The following is a 22,550-nucleotide window of genomic DNA, read 5'->3' as shown; positions in this document are numbered from 1 at the left end:
CTGTTAATTATAACTCCTAAATTAGAGCATCAGTGCAGAAGCATCACTTTCTGATTTGGATTAAAAAGCCCTTCATCTCAACAAAGCACAGCCAGTTGCAGCTGATAGCAAAGTGCACTGAGATGCATCAGATCAAAGTGATGCACTTCATGTGTGATGCCAAAATGGCTAATAAATTACTTAGACTAAGATTTATTACCCACTACTTACTGATGCTCTTGAAAGGTACTATCCAAAGCCACGAGTTTATGCCTAAACTAACCCGCTGGTTTATCTTACTGTTTCACCAAGAGGCTCCTCTGAGTGTCCAACTTTAAACTTGGTTCAGCCTGGTGTAGTCCTTCCTTAAATTTTGAACTTGATAGAAGTTTATTCTTGGGGTGTGACTGAACATGGGGGCTTTGATCCAGAGTGTCTGTATTTCCCTGGCTGTGTCCAGAGCTGCTGGCCCCATGCATGTTTGCACAGGAGGGTGACAGTCTCACTCTCATCTTTACACTCCCCTCCCTCTGCTCTGCCCTTCTACAGCTACTCTCCTTCTCAGCTTCTCATGTTAAGGCCCTCTCCCAAAATACCTCTGGTTCATTTTTGCTTGTCAGAAGGTCTCCATGTGACCTCAGGATAATGAGAAGGCACTGAGGATCATTACACAGTTTGCTGAACGGCTTCTGACTCTCTTTCTCTGCTTTTGAAAAGAGGTTTTGGGGACTGCAGGCCTTGATATGAACTAAGCTGTGAGCAGGGTGATTTTTTTGCTGCTTTTGTTGCTTCTGTGCCAAGGTTATATTATGCATGAACAAATCCAGGCTTCTGGAAAATGTTTAGGCTGTAGATTTAAGGGTAAGAGATGTTAAGAGAATCCACCTGGCTTGACACGGAGCCATAAAAAATAGGAGGGCCATGTGAGAACTGAGTTATCAGAACTTCCAGTTTCCAACTTTCTTTATACCAGGATTCAATAGCCAGTGGTGTGGGCATGTACATAACACAGACTTCCATAGTTGTCTTCAGTTGCAATTTGTCTAAAAATAGGGTAAGACAAAGCACCTATGTCTGTTGGGGTGGAAGTTTGACACAAGTAGGTGAAATGGCCTGGCTGTGTACAAAGATACAGGAACAACTATTTTTGCCTCCAGGACTTGTTGGGCAGAAAATAACTCGGTCCTACCAAAGCTGGGACATCTGGTACATGAAAGTGTTTTGTAATGAATTGGAAATGGCATTACTGCAATATATATAATAACATGGAGATGGTGCAGTATGGTGTGGGGAACTTGTGTAGAAGATAGAAAATGTCATGGTTTTCACATACATTGTGGAAAAGAGAAAATAACTTCAAGTGTAAAGGATATGGAAATTCAGTGAATAAACATCAGTGCATTCGAGGATTTTTCATGCAACAAGCTAGATTTATCTTTCACAGAAAAAAATCTATAAACATCAATGACTGCAGTTAGATGAGAAAGTCTGGGTGTGCAAGAAAACCTACTTTTCAATAGATCTCAATTTCCTTAAATTTAAACAATCAGACATAAGAAGTTCTAAGATCTGATTCATTTCTCATTTGTATCGGTTTCATCCAGGACACCTCCTGAGATTTGAAAAAAGCTGTGCTGTTTAACACCTGAGTAAGCGAAAACCAGCTTCATTTTTTCTGTTTGAGCTCAACAGCATTTCAACAGCTTGTTTCTTAACAGGCAAAATGGACTAGAACTGTGAAAACACTCGATTCACTTTAGGCAATAATTCACCAGGGCTGGGCAACTTGTAAACACATTGAGAAACTGTTCCTTCCAGATTTAACCAGGGGCTGGTTGGGAGTAGGAAAGAAATCCAACATTTCTTGAAAAGCTGGGATTTCTGTTCTTTTTATTGTTTTGAAGCAGAAAAAGACTCATGAAATGCAGGTGCAGCTCTGACCTCCACCTAGGCAATGAATGACTCAACAAAGAACATTATCTCCTTGTTCAGAAACAGATGTGGTGCCCTTACCTATTCCATTGCATGGCAGAAGACATGGGAACCTGGAAGTGCAAGACCACCTTCATGGAATATCACATATTCCAGTATTTTTGTTAGCTCATGTGTTCACAAACTACATCCACATGGTATAAAACCCCAGAGACATATAGTATAACATGATGCAGTTTACTTCTAAGTCAGGCCTCTGTTGTATGGCCTAAAAGCTTTGTAAGAGTTTAGCTGCAATATCAAGAAAAACCAATATAAGTGGTCCATTAATGAATAGGTCCTTGAGTGTCAGGAAGCAGACGTTGTTGGAAACTTGTGTAATATTACTGTTGGGTTTTATTAATTAAATATAGCTATTAATATGACCTTGGATTTAAACACAATGACCTCTTTTGTGAGTATGATTAGCAGATGTTTACCATAATTCTTCACTCTGTGAAAAATGCTTGTTGCACCCAATAAAAACAACCATATTTACTTTGCTAAATCAAATATTTGGAACTTGGGTCTTACTTACTTTATATATCATGGCCCCAGTGTCTTAGGCTTTCCAAGTTTAAGGTTGAGAGCCCTTGGAGTAACATATGTGGTAGATCCGGGAGTACAATGACCTATTGTATCAGGGAGTGCTTTTCCCCTTCTCTTTGGCATTGTATCTACTACAGTGGAACCAGTGTGCTCCACCAGCCTCTGGATTTTATTTTTACAGAAGGGTGAGGAGAGCATTTTTGAATCCACAAGGTTTTCTGTATTTTATCCGTTACTTGCGGGCAACTTCCTTTCCAGGAGAACTGCAGCAATGGAAGCAGGAAGCACAATTCCAGTTCTTAAAATAAAGCTGGAAGTTATTCTCCTTTTCAATAGCATGTCACCTAATTTTAGACCTTAAAAAGTCTGAAGTTTGCTGATAATTTTCCTGTTCTCCTACCAAATCCAGAATTCAGAGGTGGCAAATCCCCTTAACATCCCCCCAAATGCCACCTGCTGCCCTTAAACTGGGTGTATTCAGCATTGGTTCATAACTGCTGGGGTCAGTTTTAGTAGCTGGTCTGCTGCCTGCTTGTCTGCAGTGCTGAAAGGAAATAGCAAGGGAACAAAACTATGCTTTCTTTGGGAAACCACTCCCTTTGGAATGGAGAGATATGGCTTGCTACTTTTATTTTGTTTCCCCCTCCAAAGTAAGCAACAACACTGCAAGAATCAGGGCCAGCAAGAAAAGAATATTATTTAAAAGGCGTCATCTATCTAGCCCAGTGTATTTCAGGAAAAGGAGTCTCCTGCTTCATATTTTAAGGAGTGTAATAAAAATAGCAATCGGTTTAAGAAAGGGGCTGACGGACCGGAGAAAGTGACAGCGGCAGCGCAGGGAAATAGTGCTCCATTTATCTGAGCACGCGAGCACATTGATAACGCTGCTCTCTGCAGTAGGTGCTATCAAATCCCAGACAATTTGTATCCCCGGCGTGGCAGGTTACTTACATGGGAACAAGTCTCCCTGACGTTATTGCAGATCATCATTAACCAGCTACTGCTGTTTGTTTGCCGTTACCTGCTGCACGGTGTTCCCGAGCCACAGATCATTTATACACCTCACCCACAACAGGGACCTGCCGCTTCCAAAAACACACCCTGCCTGGCATCTCTGCCCCTGCTTCCTTTTCCATGGGGGAAAAAATTACTGGGTGCAGCTTCTGTCTTGCTTTAACCTAAGCAAAGGCTGTGTAATGAACATTTAACAGGCTGCAAGAAGCAGCTACAGTGGGCATAGACAAAAGGAGGGGCAGAAGTAATAAGGAAGAAGGATGGGCTCCTCTTCTCCATCCTCAGATCTGCTGTTGACAGGGGTGTGGGTGTGTAAGGATCCAGATAAGACTTAACGGCTCTAGGTGGGATATCCTGCTTTCTGAAGATCTTTAATCAGTTGGACTGGCATCCTATAAGCACATTTCTTGATTATCTTTTTTGGCATGTTTCGGTTTCCTTTTCCTTTGTTCAGTAATATTTGTGATTATTGTCTTTATTAAAATGCTAGCTCCTTTGCAGCTTGCAACTTGGAGGCTTTTTTTTTTCCTTTTTTCATTTTTTGCCAGTTTTTAAAGTTTTATTTGGTGATTTTTCCAGCTTGATTAGTTTCCTCTCAGGAGTACTTAGTCCTTTACTGAAAATATGGGGGGCAGAGCATCACAAGTCTTTGGAAGACTGAAGCCAGTACATCTCTTGATTTGTAGTTGACAATTTGCCCCATTATATCTATCCTAAATAGTTACAGGTTAGGTCACTTGGGAGGGAAAGCTATAATTTTGTTTGAAAGCACAGTTTGGTGAAACTACATCAGCACAACTATTATAAAACATGAAGTCCTTTGTCTTCTCCCTTATAAAAATATGTAATTTCTACCCATTATCAGTATTAATACAAGAGTCCTTGCAGTGTCTTTTGATAGGCAGAATCTTGTCTTTGCTAAGCATGAGTACAGTGAAGTGTAACTTCTTTTTTAAAGGGGAATAAATAACACGAGTGAAGTTTACTAGAACACAGCAAAGCTGTTTCCAGGAAAGCTGCTGCAGAGTCAGGTAGGATATTCTGAAGATTTATACTTGGGGTGAACATGTGCAAGTACCATAATGATGCTGTAGAGAACACTGGAATAAAATATTTGATCAACAGATACACCTAAAGAAAATACATGGTTTGGATTTCTGACTGGCTTTCAGATTACAGGACAGTTAAATGAAAGTTCCTTTAAATATGTGCATGAAAACATCATTGTGGCTGAGGGGGGAGGTCAGGTCTAGCATGGTTACCTAATTCCTTTACTGAAAAAGCCTTGACTGCCCACCAATCTCCCCTGGATTATGGATTTAGGGATGAGCTCCAGGAGGAGGAGAAGCTGCACAATGAAAGGCTGGTCTCAACATCATACTCACTGTGCAGCTGCTACCATGAGAAGCGTTTTAAAACGAAAGTGTTGCTTATCCTGGCTAGGTGTGCAATTGTTTTGAACTAATTCAATCAAGAATCAGGAGATTTATAGTGAAATATAGAGAAAAAAAAAGGAAAAAGATCAATAAAAAGGGTGGAGTAGCAGCTGTGATTAAGGAAAAAGATTACTGTTGATTTATTGATTTGGTCCTCAGTTTGCCATCTCAATCAGGGCTTTTTTTTTTTTTGTTAATGTTATTAATATTTATACTTTAGTGCTATGTGCCAAGTACAGTAGATTGTAATTAAGTCTCCAGGTCTGAAAATATTAGGCCCCACGTAGCACAGAGTATTAGCATTGCATGTTACTGGAAAGAGAAACTTAAGTCTGGAAAGCTGGTGCTGAGCACAGAAAAAGGCCAGCTCTCTCTGCAATGTAAGCAGCACTTTTTGTGGTCACCCTTTCTGGGAATGCCAGAGAAAGATGATTGCAGAAGGCTGTTGTGCCAGGCTTTTGAGTTTTGAGGGAAGTCACTCTGGCCAAGTCCATCTTCCCCTGCGTGGAGTGGGAAACGCTCCTCAGGCACATGTTGAAGGTTTCCTTTCCCCTGCAGAGAGCTCAGTTTTGGGGCATTTTTTTCTTCAGATGATGTTGTCTGTTTCCTGGGTGTGGGTTAGCACAGAACCCTGGCCTAGGGTCTTACTGCAATGGGCAGCACAAATTATAGGAGCTCCCAAGGTCTTCCCTTTGGTTTGAGCTGCGAACAGGATAGCTGAAGACTTATTTTCTTTTTTTCTGCGTAGAGGGAAACATGAGAACTCCTTGTTGTGAAGCGGCAGAACTGAGTCACCAAGGGTTTAGTCAAAGAAGAAACACATCAGTGCAAACCAGAATAAAAAAACGTGCTTTCTTCATTACTCATTATACCACAATGGGAATCAAAATCACTCAAAAATTGTGTTACAGCTATATGTTCCTTAGATAAAATAGTCTGGAAAGGAGGGATTTTGTGGGGCTCACTTCTGGTTTATGCAATACAATATGCAAAGCCAACTTGCTGTGATTTTTTTCCAGTTATGTGCAATTATGTGAGATTTAATCAAAGAACTTTGAATTACTTGCATTGCTCCATAGCGCTTGCATGGTACCTCTGGGTGTCACTGAATGAGTTGTGGCCATTTAAGTGTATTGCTCTTGCAAACAACACAGTGGGAAAATTAATTTAAAATTTCCTTTTATATCTGGATGCTTAATTTTTAGAGCTGCACTATGTTCTGTGTTAGTTTTCTGTATTTGAAGCATAAATCCCATTTTTAAGACAAACTGTAAGCAATTCTATTTTGCCCTTACAGAATAAAGAGATTTACTGTATAATATACTGGGAATGGGGGCTGAGTTTAACTTATTGTTTCAAACTTAATCCTTAACCTCTCTTTCCTGACTCCATATGGATAGGCAGCATATGGAGATTTTGTCTTGTGAGGAATAACAGACCCCAGCAGACACTCCCCTCTAAAAAATGTCCTGTGCCCCTCAGCCCCAGGGGTCAGAGCCACGTCACCCTCATAGTCCACAAGTGATGGAGTCACCAAATCTTGACTGGTTGGGATGATGGGGTTGTCAGCTCTGGAGAGCAGATGAACCTTTGAGGTTGGTGGGAGCACATGGGTTATTTGGGTAACCAGTTCTTCATGAACCCACACCCTGCCAGCCTCTGCAGGCCTCTTTCACGCCTGTGGAGCTGCAGTGAGTGTGTTTGTTCTGTGCACTCACTCACAAGTGCACTTCAGGATCATTAGAGGGAGGGATTTATTAGTTTCTCCCATTTAAGAAGGTTTAATTAGTTCCTGTAATATTTCATATTTTACGTACGGGAAAGATACAAAATGGCTCCTGAGGAAAACGGAGCCAGCTGGAAGGGAAAAGCCCTTCTCCAAGCCCCGACCTTGGGAAGCCTTTGTAAAAGCAAAAATGTGAAATAAAAGTCTTGTCGGTTCTCAGCACCTACTTGATTTATTATTTTTTATAGAGCAACTACCTCGCAGCAGCTGGAGTTGTATATGAATTTTCTTGGTGTGAACCCACATGTAGGACAACAAATACCACATGAAAATTCCCAGTTGCCCAGTTTTTTCTGCAAAAGGCAAAACTGTCCTGTGCTGGGACCAGCATTGCCACCCTCTCCACTGCTGCTTTGGTGCCATGGTCAAAGCTCTCTTGGCAGGCAGAGCACGGGGGAATTAGAAGATTCACAGCCCCTGAGTAGTTAAATAATAGAAATACATTTTGTATTATTTTTTTCAGAAAGACCCTAACTTTGTGCATCAGCAATTCAACACGTTTGGACTTTGGTTAGTCTTGCAATGGTTGTGAAAGAAGTGTGGTCTTTTTAGTTAATCTATGTCTCAGAAAATACAATAATTGCTATTTAGCCATACAAAATAAATAGCTACATAAAAATGAGCTCCTCCCCTAGGAAAAGAAATAGAGCCTATAAAATTTATTTTGTTGATCTTTGCTTGCTCTCTTGCAGCTGCCGGAAAGGTGGCTTTGCATTTGCAGAGCTTGGTGCACAAATAAAGGAGTAAATAAAAGGGTTTGCTGACGCAAGCGTCGTGAGGAACGCGCAGCACGTGAGTGGAAAACCACTCCAGTGGGCAAACAAAGCAATGTGCTGCCTTGAGTATCCTGGGCAAACCTGGGAGGAGTGGAAGGCAGTAGTGATTTTTTTGTCTTTTTTAGTGTGAATGTTTTTAAAACATTGCTGACTGTCAGTGTCAACAGAGAAGTATAGAGGAAGAAAAGCAGAAATAAAAGTGTGACTGGAAAGGTGCATCAGAATACAGTAATTACAGAAGCTTTATTTTTGCTGCCTTTGATGCCAGCATAAGTATGTGAAAACTAATGCACTGCAGAGGACAGGTTTGTGGTTGAAATACACTTGATAGATTTTGACAAATTAAACAGTTGTAAAGATGTTTGGAAGTTTTCCAGATCTTTACTGTTATTTATGTCACTGAACTAAAAAATCAGTGGTTAATTTGCAGTTCTTATAATTTTTATGATACTTATGTTGTTGTAAATTTAGCAGCGTGCAGCATCAACTCAGCGGGATACATTTTATGTTGTCAGCTACCTTTTGATATCATAATAGATTTCAGTTGCCAAAGCTTCAGGGAGAGAGAGAATAAAATGTACAAGTGCGCTGTGTGAGTGCCTGGATCAGACCCAAGTAGGAGAGGAGTTGGTGCAGGGTGGTCCCTGAAACCAAGCCTGGTCCTTTGGGGGACAGTAGGGATGCTCCAAGTCCTCTGCCAGTGGTGGCAAATGTGTTTTAAAGTGGTAAGGATGGATAAGATGCTGGTAGGATTCACCCCTGCAGTATCTTTGGTGGGTCTTTGAAGTCTGAGTGGCTGCTTAGAGCTGAAAATGGCAGCAGTGCAGAGCTCCTCAAGTCTGGTCCCACCACATGGACCATCTCCTGAGCCTGCATCCCAGCAGGGCCCAGTGTGGGCTGTGCTAACAGGTGGCAGGATGAGATCTGGTCTTGGAGCAGTTGTCAAACTCACGTGTGTCTCAGTGTGTAACCTGGGTTTGGGGAATTCTCCACCCCCAGTTTACTTCTGCTAGCAACTTTCTCCATACACAGTGGTCCCACAGTGTGTTTCCTGGGTAAACACAGGCTAGAGAGAGAGCAAGTGAATCTCCAATGTGATGTGGTTGGATGTGGTTAATCAAAAAGGGAAGGTCCTAACTTGTATTTTACAGAGTGCCTCTGATGCCTGAATTCACACATCTTTTTTATAGATACTTTTTGCGCTATTTTTCTTTTTGTGAAGACTCTATTCTCTGTATTTATAGATTTTCTTCTGTTGTCTCCTATCATGGAAGATGGAGAGGCATCTTAAATTTAGGTGACTTAAAGAAGAGATGTAATTGTTTCCCTCTTGGAAGGTTTTTTTTAGTGGTTTAAAAATACTGCTTTTAATCTGAGGAATGAGACCTGCCTCAGGAATATGTCACACATAGAATGGACTAAGCATAAAGCTTAGCCATGCCCTTCCCATCTTCTGCTTCTTTCAACATTTGCCCTTTGCCTTCTAAGCCTGAAAATGGAAGAATTTATTAATGGTTGTTTCCTCAGTGTTTGTGGCATTAGCCACGTTTCTCAAGGGCGTTTCATGTGCTCTTTCCACTCTAACGGGATTGTCCACTGAGTTCAGCTCTGGCACGTTGGGGATCCATTTGCACAGATAGCTGATTAAGCTGAACCTTCCTCATCCGTAGGTAATCCCAAAATACGCAAATCGTTAGCGTGAGATTGGTTTTTGAACATTTTTAGGTTTATAATTAAGCGCTTTGTAGTTGTCCTCCACCTCCACCTCCCTCTTCATCAGAGTCTTTAGCTGTGCTGACTCCAGCTCTCCCATTCCCTTTTTCTTTCTTGATTATCTCTTTATTTCCTTTCTTTTCCCCTGGAGGTAGTTTTATGTCTAGCTCTTTCTCTGGGTACTGCTTCAAAGCTGCAGGGCTTGGTGCAGATTTTTGGGCACAAAAAATTTTTGCAAAAAGAGCATTCTGCCACTGCTTGGAGTTTTGCTGGGTCTTGCTTCCCAAGATGACAATGTCCAGTGCTGGACTGAGCACACTGCTCTGGGGGGAAGACACTGATTTACTTTTGGCTTGAGGAGAGACTGGAGATGGGACAGCTGAGATGGGTTTGTTTGGAAATTACCAGCCCAGAAGGAGATTAGGTGTTGGTGTGAGCAGCAAGGAGCTCATGTTTGCTTGTGCTCCTGCACTGGTGCTCTTCTGGTGGAAGATGCTGCTCTTCTGTGTTGGAAGAACAAATTTTCCTTGTGCCTTGCAGCAGCAGACTGGTATGTTAGTCTGCATTCGCTGGCTAGACTTACTCTGGCTAATGTTTGCCAGATTCTTCTATTACATATTAAAATAAGATTGTATGAGTGGGTTTTCTTTTTGTGTGTGTTTCAAAAAACTAGGCCAGCCCTAACAAGCACATTTTTGTGTTTTTGTTGTTTTTTTTGCATTTTGTCATTTTACATATTGAAAAATGGAATGCAAAAAGAAAAAGGAAAAGCCTGCTAACATCAAAAAGAAATAAAGCTTTGCATTATTCTGCATAAGTGTTAAAATCTGACTGATAGTTTGTATATACAGACTTCGTTCTTTATGGTGTTTCCTTTCCCCACCCAAAAATCACAGATGCTATGATAAAAATTAATGCTCTTTTAGTAAATGCTTTTCTTTTCTGAATTTGGCCTAAAGAGGGTCATACAGTGCTTTTGTTACTAATGAAAGTGGCAGGATTTAGGTAAAAATAATAGGCAGAAATTAATTTGTTGGGGCAGGATCTTCTAAAACAAAATGCAGAGCATTTCTACCTCCTTAAATCTAGCTATGTTAATACCATAAAGTTTTTATTTTAACCATTAGGATAGTGGCCCTGTTTGAAGAATTCAGCTTTAAAAAATGTCTTTGTAAATTGAGATTTTAGGACTACCTATTTGGAGGATGTTCCATATGATAAATGACCCTTATAAGACAAAAAAAAAAAGTAATTTTGCATGTCTGCTCCCTAGGATGTGTGATAATAATAAATGAACATTTTATATATCATTATATATATATCATGGCAGAACAAAGATCAGAAGATATATTATTCATTATTTCTGTTACTTCATATTTAAAAGGCAAAGGTTTTTGCTTCTTTGCCAAAACAAGGGCTACAGAATGTATTTGTAATAGTCCCCACAAATATGAAGGGGAGGAAGATCTTCCAGGTCGTTAGCACTGAAGAAAACAGAGATGCCTTTAATTGTATTCATTTGAACATTAATACATTAATGCTGAGATTTAAGTACTGTTACTATTAAAAATTAAACTGGAGGGGCAGTGTGCAGATCATATGCTTTAGTGTAAGTTGTCAGGTGCAGTGTTTGCATATTTAGCCTGCCATTCCCACACTAAAATGGATGTTTGAAGCTGCATCTGGCTTTCTGAGGGGCGCTTTTTACACCACCCCATCCTGGTTTCATTTTCGGCAATAGCATTTCTTTTCATGGATGCAATTGCACCACCTGAGCAAAAGTTGCAGCAGTTAAAATCAGAGGAGGGTAAGGAGTGACTTGCTTGCTGTCCTGAAGTCCTCTTGTTCTTCTCCCTGTCCTCCCCCTGCCGTGCCCACAGTTATTTTGCAATATGCAACCCCCTCCAAGCACTGCCTGCGGAACTGGAGTAGCTCTGGCATGTAGATTTCCCAGTGGGAGAACTTGTGTGAATGGTAATTTTAATGAGACCTGATTTAAGCAGTAGAATAGATCCATAAAACTAATACAAGCAGACTTTCAAGAGCTCTACTATTTGTCAGGGCAGTGAATTTTAGAGGTGCATCCATTGGCTTGGTAAAGAATATTATAATCTGGAAAACTTAGTCTGTATTAATTCAGATTGTTTCTATGCAAAGTACTATTGAGAGTGTCTCGAATTCAGGGCAGGCCAAATATAGACTTTTATTTATTTTTGAGTCTCAACTTCATCCAAAAATCGTGCTGGAACCACAGGACCTGAAAGCTGTGCTCTATATGAATGAATGCAAAGTCTGTATGAGTGCACACAGCTGTGCCTCCAAGCTGTGACAAACCCTTAGCTTTGCTTTTTTTCCCCTTCATTTAAGGCCACCGCTTGGTCCGTATGTATTTCAACTTCTCCCAAGTTGTCACACCTAGTTATATATGGCAGTAACTCGGGTTTCTTTGGATACACTGAGTTTTTCTGCGAATATAGGCATTACACCCATCCCAGAACCTGAATCCTGCTCCACGTAATACACTTGGTCCATGGCTTTTATTTTTCATCCTAGTGCTGTGGAGCACCTCTTGCTGTTGTGCAAATTGTGCAGTTATGGTTGGCTTTACTAAACTGTTTTCTTTCCCTGCTCTCCTCCACAGCCTCTTCTCCTCTGTCCTTGTGGGTTTTTCCCCATCCAGCTCTTTTCATGTCAGTTATCTCAGATGGCAGCAAGGAAGAGAACAGCTGTAGGAAGCTCAGGGCAGGAGCTTGAGATGGGAATGGGGGCAGCTGGAACACCAATAAACAGTAGAGAACAAAGGGAAGAGAGGCAACATAGGAAGAAATAGAGGGAAAATGAGGAGGAAAGGATGGAGGCAGAGGGCAGGAAGGGAGGGAGGCCAGGGAATGTGTGTGAAGGTGGAGCAGAGGGATGCTCTGTGCCATGGGGGGAACACCAGCTCTGCCACCCCTTCCCATGCTTGGGCATCCCACTGACTGCAGGGACAGGGGCAGAAAGGAGGTGGCTTCTGGCAGAGCTGGTGATAGAAGGGACATGCATTTAAATAGGGAAAAAGTTTATTTGCTTTTTCTCACAGGAGATGCTAAGTGATTTTTGCAGTTTGAGTGGAGTGGCATTATTGTACTTAGCTCTGCATTTATTAAATAAATTTGTTCTCCAACTCAAGTGTTAAGTGTGTATTATGAAACCTTGGAGCCAATCTTAGTGGTTGCAGTGTGCAAATATTTTTAAAATTAAGTAATTAAACAGGGCTTGGGCTGCAATGTCCACTGAAGTGATTTATTAATTGAATGGTTTGATTAAATTTAATGTTATTTTAGTTTATACAGAAAGGGTTGGTATCTGTTTCACAGACAGGGACATCTTGTGGGGCTGTCAGTGATAGTTCAGAGGTCCTTAGGAGGAATCTTTAGCACCCAATTAAATATTAACCAAGAAGATGTGACTCGTTCTTTCTCTGTCCCTGAAACTGTGTTTTGACATCTAAGGCTGGTGATAAAAATTTGCTCGGCAGAATCACTTGCAATGCACTCTATTTATCACTAGATTATTTCCAAATTAATCACGCTAAAAAATCTTTCCATTGTAATTGTGCTGGGGCTCAGCGCTGTACGATGTGTGTAAATAAAAAATGCCCTTTTAATTCCACGTTAACTGTGTCTTGCTGCTGTTGCAGCCAAACTGTATCTGTTTCGGTGGAATGTCATTTTAAAGGTATTGTGGTTACTGAGCGGCAGCTGTGATTGAAAAGTATGTAAACTAATCTTTAGTTGCTCGTGTCATTTTTATATTCTTATGTCAGAACACAAGAAAGCTGCTTTAAATTTGTCTTTCACTGTGTATTAATTTTCAAGTCTAATTTTTCTTGGGTTAAAGCATATACTGCGTTCTCTGCTACACATTACCATTTGGTGCCAAAGTAAATGGCTACTTGTGAAAAAGTACAAAATTAGTTCCTGCTTGATTACTCTAAAATACATATTTATTTTCATAGGGAGAGTTTTTATTGCCAGTGTATAAAGGACAAATGTCCTGTGTGGTATCGGTGACTTAAAAGACAAAGTAATCAAGCACCATATATTTATTACTGTGAAGAGCAGAGCTGTGCATTGCTTTCCCAAAAACAAGAAGGAAGGTACAGGGGGTTTTGGGACTTTTTTTTCCTTTTTCTTCTAGGCTTGCACTATGTGTTGTTATGCTCCTTTAAATGCAGACCATTCGAAATTAAATCTTCAGCTAATATGTCTGCATAAGAACTTCTTTGTCTCTTGATGCCCAACCATTGAAAATTAAATGTGTTTGCGGATAAGTATTTATTCATACCATACCTCGCACCTGATCTTGTGTCAGTATGACATCATCTTTGCCACAAAGACTTCTGGTGGTTTAAAAATGTTCCGTTGTGAAATAAGTGGGAGAGGTAGAAAAGGGGCAAGGAAGGCAACAAAAATAAACTGTTAGTGGGATTTGATGTTTTGCCAATTAAAAACAAAATATAAAAAATCATGTTCTGAGGTCCACGTGCTGCCTTTGATCCATACACAGGACTTCCATTTGTGCTGGTGGCTGTTCAGCCTGCGGAGGGAAGGCTGTACATGACTTAATTTGTATGTTGTGGGAAGTACATTTTCCTAGCATGTGGTCTAGCTTACTTGAAGAATCTGAAATGCGTTATAAATGTAAATGCTGTGTTTAAGTAAAACTTCATTATGTTTTGGTGGTTTCCAAAAATGCACAGGATTTGACCTTAAAGTGTTATTTCAAGGTGTTATGATGTATGAGCTAGACTTTGTAGTCTTCTAAATTAAATCTTTGAACATGTTATTATTGTATTTTGGCATCGGCAAGATGTAGTTCTCAGCTATTTTTTGTCACAGCCTTCATTTTTCTAACAAGAGTAACGAGACAGGGCCAGATTCTTCTGTAAGAGGCGTGTGCAGGATGGGGATTACCCTGCCTTCACCGTGGTGTAACCAAGGATGGGTCTGCCCTTGGCATCCAAGTCCAAGAGTACGGCGACTCCTCGCCCATGGCTGCCATCAGCGCAGCCACCACCCACCACCACTGCCTGTGACCATTGCAGAGCCCCACGAAGGATGTGGTGAAGGGTTTAGCATTTGGATCCAAATCTGGTTCATATATAAAAGGGGTTGTGTTTCTGTTTGGAAAATATGAGCCCCTTTCACGTAGCCCAGGTGTGGATTAGATCTCTAAACCATTTTCCCATTCCTGTGTTTGTGGGAGACTATTTTCAGTTCTTACAAAAAAGCTGTACAAGTCAAGCCATACAAACAGCAGAAGCAATCCAAAAGTGGATTAAAAACAAAAAAAAAAATTAACAAAGTGTTTGTGATCTCAGGTCGGTAGTCTGGATGAGGGAGCAGACATAACCGCTATACTTATGCTTTTTTTCCAAAGAAAATAACTGCAAAACATTTCCACCTATGCCATGAGTGCTCAGGGCTTGTATTTCTCCTGCTCTGTGTAGCAGCCATCTGTTGGTGTTACAGCAGCGCCGTGGGGCACCGTCCCCACCGTGCTGTGTCCCCTGGGCAGCACCAGGCACGGGGAGTGTGCCAGCCAGCCACGGGGAGAGGCACGGCTTGGGCCAGGGTATGTTGTTGCAGAAACGTCGATTAAGAAGAGCTCTGAGTCAGCCCCCGGGGCCGTGGCCGTCGGTCGGTGAAGCGCCAGAGAGAGACCGTCTTTGTAGTGTTGTTTTTGGTACCGGTTTCACGTTGCGTGCTCGTGGTATGAATCACGATGGTTACAAGGATGATTTTCCCCTCAAGAAAACAATCCCTCCCCCAAAGAATCGTGGAGCCACCCTTTTGGACACTTTGCATGGATGGCTTTCTGTCTGTCTGTCCTGAGGTGGTCTTCCACTGCAGGGGTGGGAAGGGAGAGCAGCGCTCAGCCGAAGCACAGCAGAGGCTCGTCCTCCATCTGTGGCCAGGAGTTTCCCATTTCCCTCCTTCATGAGCAGGCTGGCTTCTCGATGGGGGAGGCCTGAAAAATTCGTGCAAATCTTCAAAATAAAAGACACATAGGATACCCCGCTTTCCCTCTGTCACTCCTTCCCCCTGCATCCCAAATAGGGTAGTGCTTAGAAATGCATCCAACCTTGAGTTCAAAACGGATCGCTTACCCGTGTTTCTTTAACAGCTAATTTTGCTGGCATGTTATTATTCACCCTCTGCTATTTTCAAACTGTGACACAAAACTAGAGAGAAGAAGAGATTGAAATTTTGACCGGTACATTATCGTGATACCTGAGATGCTGTGTTGATATGAGAGTATCTTTACCACAAGGACTTTCTTGGTGGTTTTAGAGATCCCAGTGTGAATAAGTAGAAAAAAACAGAACTAATAGCTTAAGAAGCAAAAATATTTTTTTCTTAAAGAAATTGATTAACATGCAAATATGTACTGTATGCATATTAAATATCATTTCAAAATGTGATGGGCAGGAAGCATAAGTGATGCCATTTGGTTTTGTGGCATCAGTGTGGGTTGATTAAGGGGGTGGGGATAAATTTTGGGGATTATTGATATAGCATGAGTAGAGCCAGATGGTTGTATTACACATCTTTTGTGTTCTTGTTTGCTTCTTAAAGCAGTTGCAGAATTTTGCCCTGGGCAAAATTTACTCTTTGCTCGTATGTTCCCCTGTGAATTTACTTTTGACAAAGTAGTTCACAAAGAGGGGAAACGCTGTGCCCACAAACTCGTCTCTTCCCTTCACGTTTGTGAAGCCAACAGCCCCCTACTTCAGAAATATTTTGTAACTTGTGAAATAAATTAGCAGTAGGTGCAAGTTCAGAATATGTGTGTGTGTGTGTTGTGTAGCGCTCCCCCTCGGTGTGCGGTATTGATTTACAGAGAATGCCAGTTTTTAGATTTTCCTTGAGGTGTTTTGAAGAAGAAACTGTGGAAATGGCAACCAGTTCAGTTTAATGCACTACTTATGTAGTGTTCTTCCATTAAAGAAATGTTGTCTTAAAGATTAATGAGCTAATTTTTCCACTACTCATTTTTTATTTTAAGTTTTGAGATTGTGGCATACCTGATTCATGTGATCAAAAACACATACTTTGTGGTATTCAGGTTGAGTGGGAGAAGGTTGTGCTAGGTAGGTGTTTGTGACATTTGTTGGAACTGCTTATCACCGGAACCACCAAAATTTACATGTGTTTGTTATTTCCCTTTGAAAGCAATTTTTTATTTCCCATAAAAAGATGGGGTTTTGTAAAGGCTTTGTAAGAAAGAATTTATGTCTTGCTCCTCGCACCAGTTTTTGTGGGTGTGTAACTCCATTGACTTGAATGAGGTTACTCCCAGCTTACGTTGCTGTAGGCTCCTGGATGATGGGTTCCCTCTACATCTGGCAATTACAGTGGAAACAGTCCTACCTGTAAACATGTTTTGTCCTCTGCCTGTGTCCCTGTGTGAAATGTTTGCTTGCACAAGGTGAGGAGACTCACCTTGCTCGTGCTGGTAGGACTTTGATAGGGGACCAGTTCATGCTGACACTGATTCTGTGGCCTCATGTCTGCATCCCCTCTCCACACAAAGCCAAGCCCCATTTTTTGCTCAGACTGGGAGCAGCAGCTTTGGGCCCACTTTTTAGAACCAGTACTTGATATGGAAATGGGGATGGGCAGCTCTGACCCCATTGAAATCTCTGAGTAGTCCAGTCACAAGTCTGAGACCAGAGCAACTTACTCCTCATAATGCTGCCATTGTGCTCATCCAATCTGATCAGTTCTGGAAATGTTTTAGTAAGTCTATCTTACAACACTATAAGAAGATAATCAGCTGCCTTAGAAGGTCCCCATCTGGAGTATAGAGTTCTTTTACTGAAAGATGTTTTGCCTTTCCGAGATAGCTCTCGCATTTCATCATCTGTTGTGCAGAGATGAAGTGCATATGAAAAGTCAGTGACTCTGAATCCATCTGTTGTTATTATTTTCCACTGATAATTGGCTTGAACAATGAAATGTCTGTGTCTGTAGCCTTTGAAACTGTACACCCTGTTTATTTTCTGGAGGTCTTGCTCCACTCTCCCCCCCTGCTTTTTTTTCTTTCTTTCTTTTTTTTTTTTTTTTTTTTTTGTTTTGTTTTATTTTGGGGGTTTTTTTTTGTTTCTTTTTTCTCTCAAGCTCATAACTAGTGGAGCTTGTATGAAGATGACATCTTTGACTCTGTGCATCAGTATGTGTCACTCAGCATCTAAAGCTTGCCTGCCAATTTTTGTCAGGGTCCTGTGTCTGTGCTGTGTGAGTGTAGAGCAGGCTTACAGCAGGAAGACTGGCAGATCCAGAGTTCATAGATACCTTACCTGAAATGTAGTATTTATATCACTTTCTCTATTAAAATATTAATTTAGAGACCAGTATCTAATACCTATGGAATTAGATACTACCTGTAATTGTGTAATATATTCAGTTGCATCCAGTTTTGCACGATGCAGGGTATTAATATTGGATTCCACTAACAGCACTTCCATTAGCTTGCTCAACCAGTATGAGATATATATGAGCAGGGAGGCATAACTACCAGCCAGAACTGCCAAAACAGTCATTAGAAGCTCCATTGGGATGGACAAAGGCTTTTACACAGTGATACACTGATTAAATTTTGTTCTATGGTTTATTTGCATCAAGGTTAGATCGGTATCATCTATGTGAGCTGTATTATCTGACGCCTTATTTGGAAGGTCATTTCAATGCAAAAATGGTCAACGGCAAGGGGGCTCTAAAATTTCTCGCGGGATTCTTTCTTGGAGGATTTTTATCCTGTTAGGCTTGACTAGCTCACGTTATCAATGTTTTTGTGCTTTAACCTGGTGAGTTTATCCAAGGAGGTGTAAAAACTCCCTCCATACCATACGAGCGCTCAGTGAAACCGAACACGCTTGATGCCCATTAAAACTGTGAGTTATATCCAGTATCCTTTGAAATAATCTGTGACACATGCTTGAGAATCCAGTAAATGTGTGTTGCATCTTGAAAGGCTGAATTTTCCTGTGCCTGCCTGTGTGTAAGTGCTCTTTCAGAATGAAATTTCGGAGCCGGACGCAGTCGTGTCATCCATGTTACGCTGTAGTCTGGAGCAGCAGAGAGTAAGGCAGAGGAGTATAATCTTATTTGTGTTTCAATGGCAATCATTTAATACTGCAAGTTATTAAAAAATAATTAAATTACCAAAACCAACATGTAGCTAGGACTTACAATAAAAGGTCAATGTGATTTGACTCCTTAAGTTAGGAAGGGACACTGGTGAATTCCAATTGCTTTAAAATCGTGCTGCTTCATTCTATTTCTGGACTGGAAGGATAAACGAGACTGAAAAATAATTTATTTCTCTAGAAGGAAGAGTAAATCCTAGTATATAATTATGTATATTCAATTATAATAATAAATGTTTAGATGTGTTTGGTGGTTATCGTAGTCTCTAATTTAGTTGTTTTTGAAGTAAATATAGTTTGGAGGGGTCGTTTCATGAGAGCAGTATTTTGAAAATAATGTTTATAAGGGGTGCTTCAGAAATTTCTTCCTTTCCCCCAAATAAACTAGTAAATAGGTGTGCAATACGTGGTGATTCATAACAGCTAAAATAGGTCTGTGTCTGGAATGTCTTTTACATAGTAAACAAAACAGGCACAGTAAAAGCAAATACAGATTTAATCTGTCAACTCAACCAAAAGTCTCCATATTAATTTTAAATCCTTGTTAAGAAAAGGACGGGCCAGGAATGTATTGGATTTCAGTACAGCTAATGAAAATTAATTTTACAGGTGGTGTTTGGTTGTGTTTCTTCTGCTGTGGTGAGATGGGTGGCTGAGCCAAAGTGGGCACAGCACACGATTTCAGCTCTGTGCCAGAGAAATGCTTAGATTAGAAATGAGCGTTTGGCGTGGAGTTGTTGGTGCTGTTGTTATTTACTATCAGAGGAGCAGAGCGTTTAGCGCTATGATTTGATTTGATTTTGCAGCTCCTATCCCCTTAAACAAGCTGTGTAGCTTGTCAGAGATCAGGACAGGTAGAATGCACAGCAGGCGTCTGATTTGAGCCAGTTACTCATTTGCTGAGTGTTTGTGTTTATGCAAAGGGGCCTCTTCCTGCATATTTAATCTAGAGTAAGGCAGTGGCTTTTGTTGTGTTTAGACCACATACCTTCAGTCCTTCCTTACACTGCAGCCAGTGTTGAAGCACAGAAAGGCTTGATAGTCAAAAGTGCTTTAGTGTTTTCAAACTCTCAACTTTCTGCAGTTGGTTGGGAATTACTGTACAGCTCTAAGCCTTTTTCTTCCTCATTAATGGGTAAGTTTGCACTCGGTAGAATAAGATACTTTTGGTTTTGTTCCTATTTATAAATGCACAAAATATTTGTTTGTTTGTAGTTGTCCAAACCTCCTTGAGCAAAACTGGTCTGCTGAGGGAGTTTGTTGCACAGAATTAGATCGAGAATACAGGTGTTTCTGGAATAGACTTCTGAATTGAGTATTAAATGCCATATTGCAATAGGCAGGTATTTACGGGGCGGGGAAGTGGGGGGGGGGCAGGGGGGATGAGTTCGGTGTTATTATTCTTTGTACTAACAAATCCTGTTTTGTAACTGTCCTGAAGATAATGCTTCCATTGTTAGCTAAAAGCTTTCAAACAGTGAGCAACGCAGAACTGCAAAAGAAGCAGCAAAAAAAAAAAAAAAAAAAAAGAAAAAAAAGAAAAAAAAAAAAGAGGAGGAGGGGGGGAGGAAAAAAAAAAAGCAACCCTCTGGTCTTTATTGTTTCCTTTGCAAGGGTCCTCACTCGAATGTCTGCGCTGTAATAGGGAGGTTTTTCTTATGTGGAAATTGAATCGTCTCTTCATTGATATTAATAGCACACTAGAGATGTTAGCCATGATGCAGAGTACCAGAGCTGTGGAGTAGGAAACCTGATATTGCAGGGGGAAAAAATGACAGTCCTATTGCTCCTCAGTGTGGGAGACATCCCTCCCCGAGCGCGGAGTTTGCATAATGGCATCCTGCCTCAACTATTTACTTATAGGTATTTTAATCTCAGGCTCTTTCTTTTAGTACAGGCGTAATTACTGCCGCTCGCTCCCGCACTTATTAACTGCGCAGCTCGGTTTCTGATTCCGTCTGGACAAATTAGTTTTAAAAATGACTTTGGAGAGAATCCGTGCGGTGTGCCTGCACAATGTACACAGTGTATACGTAATGTGTGCTGGGTTGGGAGAGCGTCGGGGTCCGACAGGAGGGAATTGGCATCAAAAATTAAAGAAAAGACGACAAAGGGCACGTCTTGGAGGCTGAGGGTTGAAGCACAGACAGCGCTTGGAGAAATGTGGAAAATGTGCGGCGAGGCCAGAAGTAGTAGTTTTGGTTCCCAATTAACTATTTCCTTCGTTTGAGTAACTCCTCTCAAACAGAAGAGTGTGCTGTTCCACCACATGTTGGAAAGTGTGAGAATCTGAATAAAATTTCATCAACCTTATTAAAATATGTAGGGACTTTGGTCTTCTTGGGTACGAATCAGCCTACAGACTCAGAGGCATTTATTAACAATAAGACTGCTGAGGTTTTTTAATAACAAAATTACAAATACCGTGTCTAATTGTAAGTGTATTACTTTTATGCACCAGTTTAAAAAAAAAAAAAAACTTTTTATGAGGAAAAGTACCTCAGTCAAAGCACCTCGTGTGATTAGTGCTATTGTATTCTTAAATTTTGATTGATAGAGATAATAGTTTTCACTTAAAAATACAGACAGGTACTTTAACTTTCCATGACAATAGCTATTTGCATTTCTTTTATCTTTTTGTTTAACATTTGTGGGGGTTGGGACGGATTTGATTATTAACTCTTATTGCACACCGAGGTAAATGCTAAAACAAAGCTTTTGTTAAAGCTTCAAAAGGTAAAGCAGCAAATATTGTTTTTAGGCTTCAATATTTAAAGGCTGTTAAAGGATACCTGGAAAATATTTTCACATGACCACGACCAGGAGTGTCACTCGCCTGGCAGGTAAGGGACGGGCCGGGGGCGGCGGGGGAGGCTGGGCCGGGGAAGTGCCCCGGAGCAGCGCCGGGGTCACGGCTCGGCGGGGGCCGTGTGTGCCCGGGTGTGTGTCCCGGTGTGTGCCCGGGTGTGTGCCCGGGTTTGTGTCCCGGTGTGTGCCCGGGTGCTCTGTTCCCGTGTGCGGAAAGCGGCGCCGGGGGCAGCAGCGCCGGCCTTGCCCGAGGCCCCGCGGTGTGCCCCGGCCGGGCCGGCCCCGCAGCCGCCGCTGGGCACGGGCACCTCCGCCCGCTGCCACCCGCACACCTCCGGCTCCGGCAGGGAGAGACGCAGCGCAGGCATAAAATGGTTAAAGCTGGCACTGAGGCACGGGGAGTTATTTTAAGAAACGGGGGAGATCTGGCGATACGAGCCAGGCGGCGGCGTTTGATGGCTGGCTCTGGCTCCAGGGGATGGTGGCCCCTGGCTCGGGGCGGTGGGGTCTGGCCGAGGGAGATGGGATGAGGCTCGGGGATGGCCTCTCCTCACCTGACAGGCTGGCTGGCTCCGGGAGCGAGTTCCCTTCACCCGGGCTGGATTCGGTGAGGGCCAGCGCTGTCACACAGGAGAGGCAAACACCCGATCCATCAGTGAGAGATGCAGGACTGAGCGATCGCGGTGCAGATCCCGTGTTGGAAGCGAGCTGTTCCCAACTTGCCTGCGAACTGCACCCGTGTGTTCCCTGTAAGAGCTGTTAAAAAGCGGGGGCGGAACGGATCGTGATTAGTTTTGTAGATTTGGCTTACGCCGAGTTATTCTTTTCCAAGGTTACGGTGGACTTGAAAGGTAATATTATTTTGAAAGAGCGAATGTGCTGTGCATAGCTTTGTCCTCGTGCTGCTATTTATTTTTATTTTATTTTATTTCTGTTTGGAATAAATAATAAGCACCAGCCAGAGATTCTGAACAGCCTGCTAATGACTGAAAAGGAAAATACAGCGTGATTTGCTCCCTCCATCCACTGAGAAGCAGCAAGGTAGTGAGCATTGATATCCCTGTGTTTTGGCCTGTACCAAATCCACTTCCCCCTCTTCAAAGAGAGGTGGAAGAGGTGCACTTAGTCTCTCACAGTTTCACTGTTCACCTGCATTTCACTTTCTGAGGAGGTGGTAATGAGTCCTGGTATAGAAAAATCTCCTGTGCCATGCCTCCTGAGATTTAATATATGCTGCACAATAAAAAGTGGCCACCTTGACAGTGGTCAGAAAAAATATTTCTCTCTCAGATTATCTGAAGTATTTAGTTTAATATATTTTTTTT

The 22,550-nt window shown here is 41.7% G+C and overlaps 1 protein-coding gene across 3 annotated transcripts in view; it reads left to right on the top strand.

Moving 5' to 3' along the window:
• The window catches only part of FOXP1 (forkhead box P1), a 380,269-nt gene that overhangs the window by 133,756 nt on the left and 223,963 nt on the right, over window positions 1–22,550 (top strand). The window contains exon 1 of one of the 3 annotated variants that reach the window (XM_058845384.1): window positions 19,229–19,552. The exons of the other annotated variants lie outside the window; for them this stretch is intronic. The gene's annotated coding sequence lies outside the window, so the exon portion shown is untranslated. Of the gene's footprint in view, window positions 1–19,228; window positions 19,553–22,550 lie in introns of those variants that run through there. 3 annotated transcript variants of the gene reach the window in all.

Source organism: Poecile atricapillus, chromosome 9, assembly GCF_030490865.1.
Source record: "Poecile atricapillus isolate bPoeAtr1 chromosome 9, bPoeAtr1.hap1, whole genome shotgun sequence".
In the NCBI taxonomy this organism is placed as follows: domain Eukaryota; kingdom Metazoa; phylum Chordata; class Aves; order Passeriformes; family Paridae; genus Poecile; species Poecile atricapillus.
This window is presented reverse-complemented; position numbering and strand designations above follow the sequence as displayed.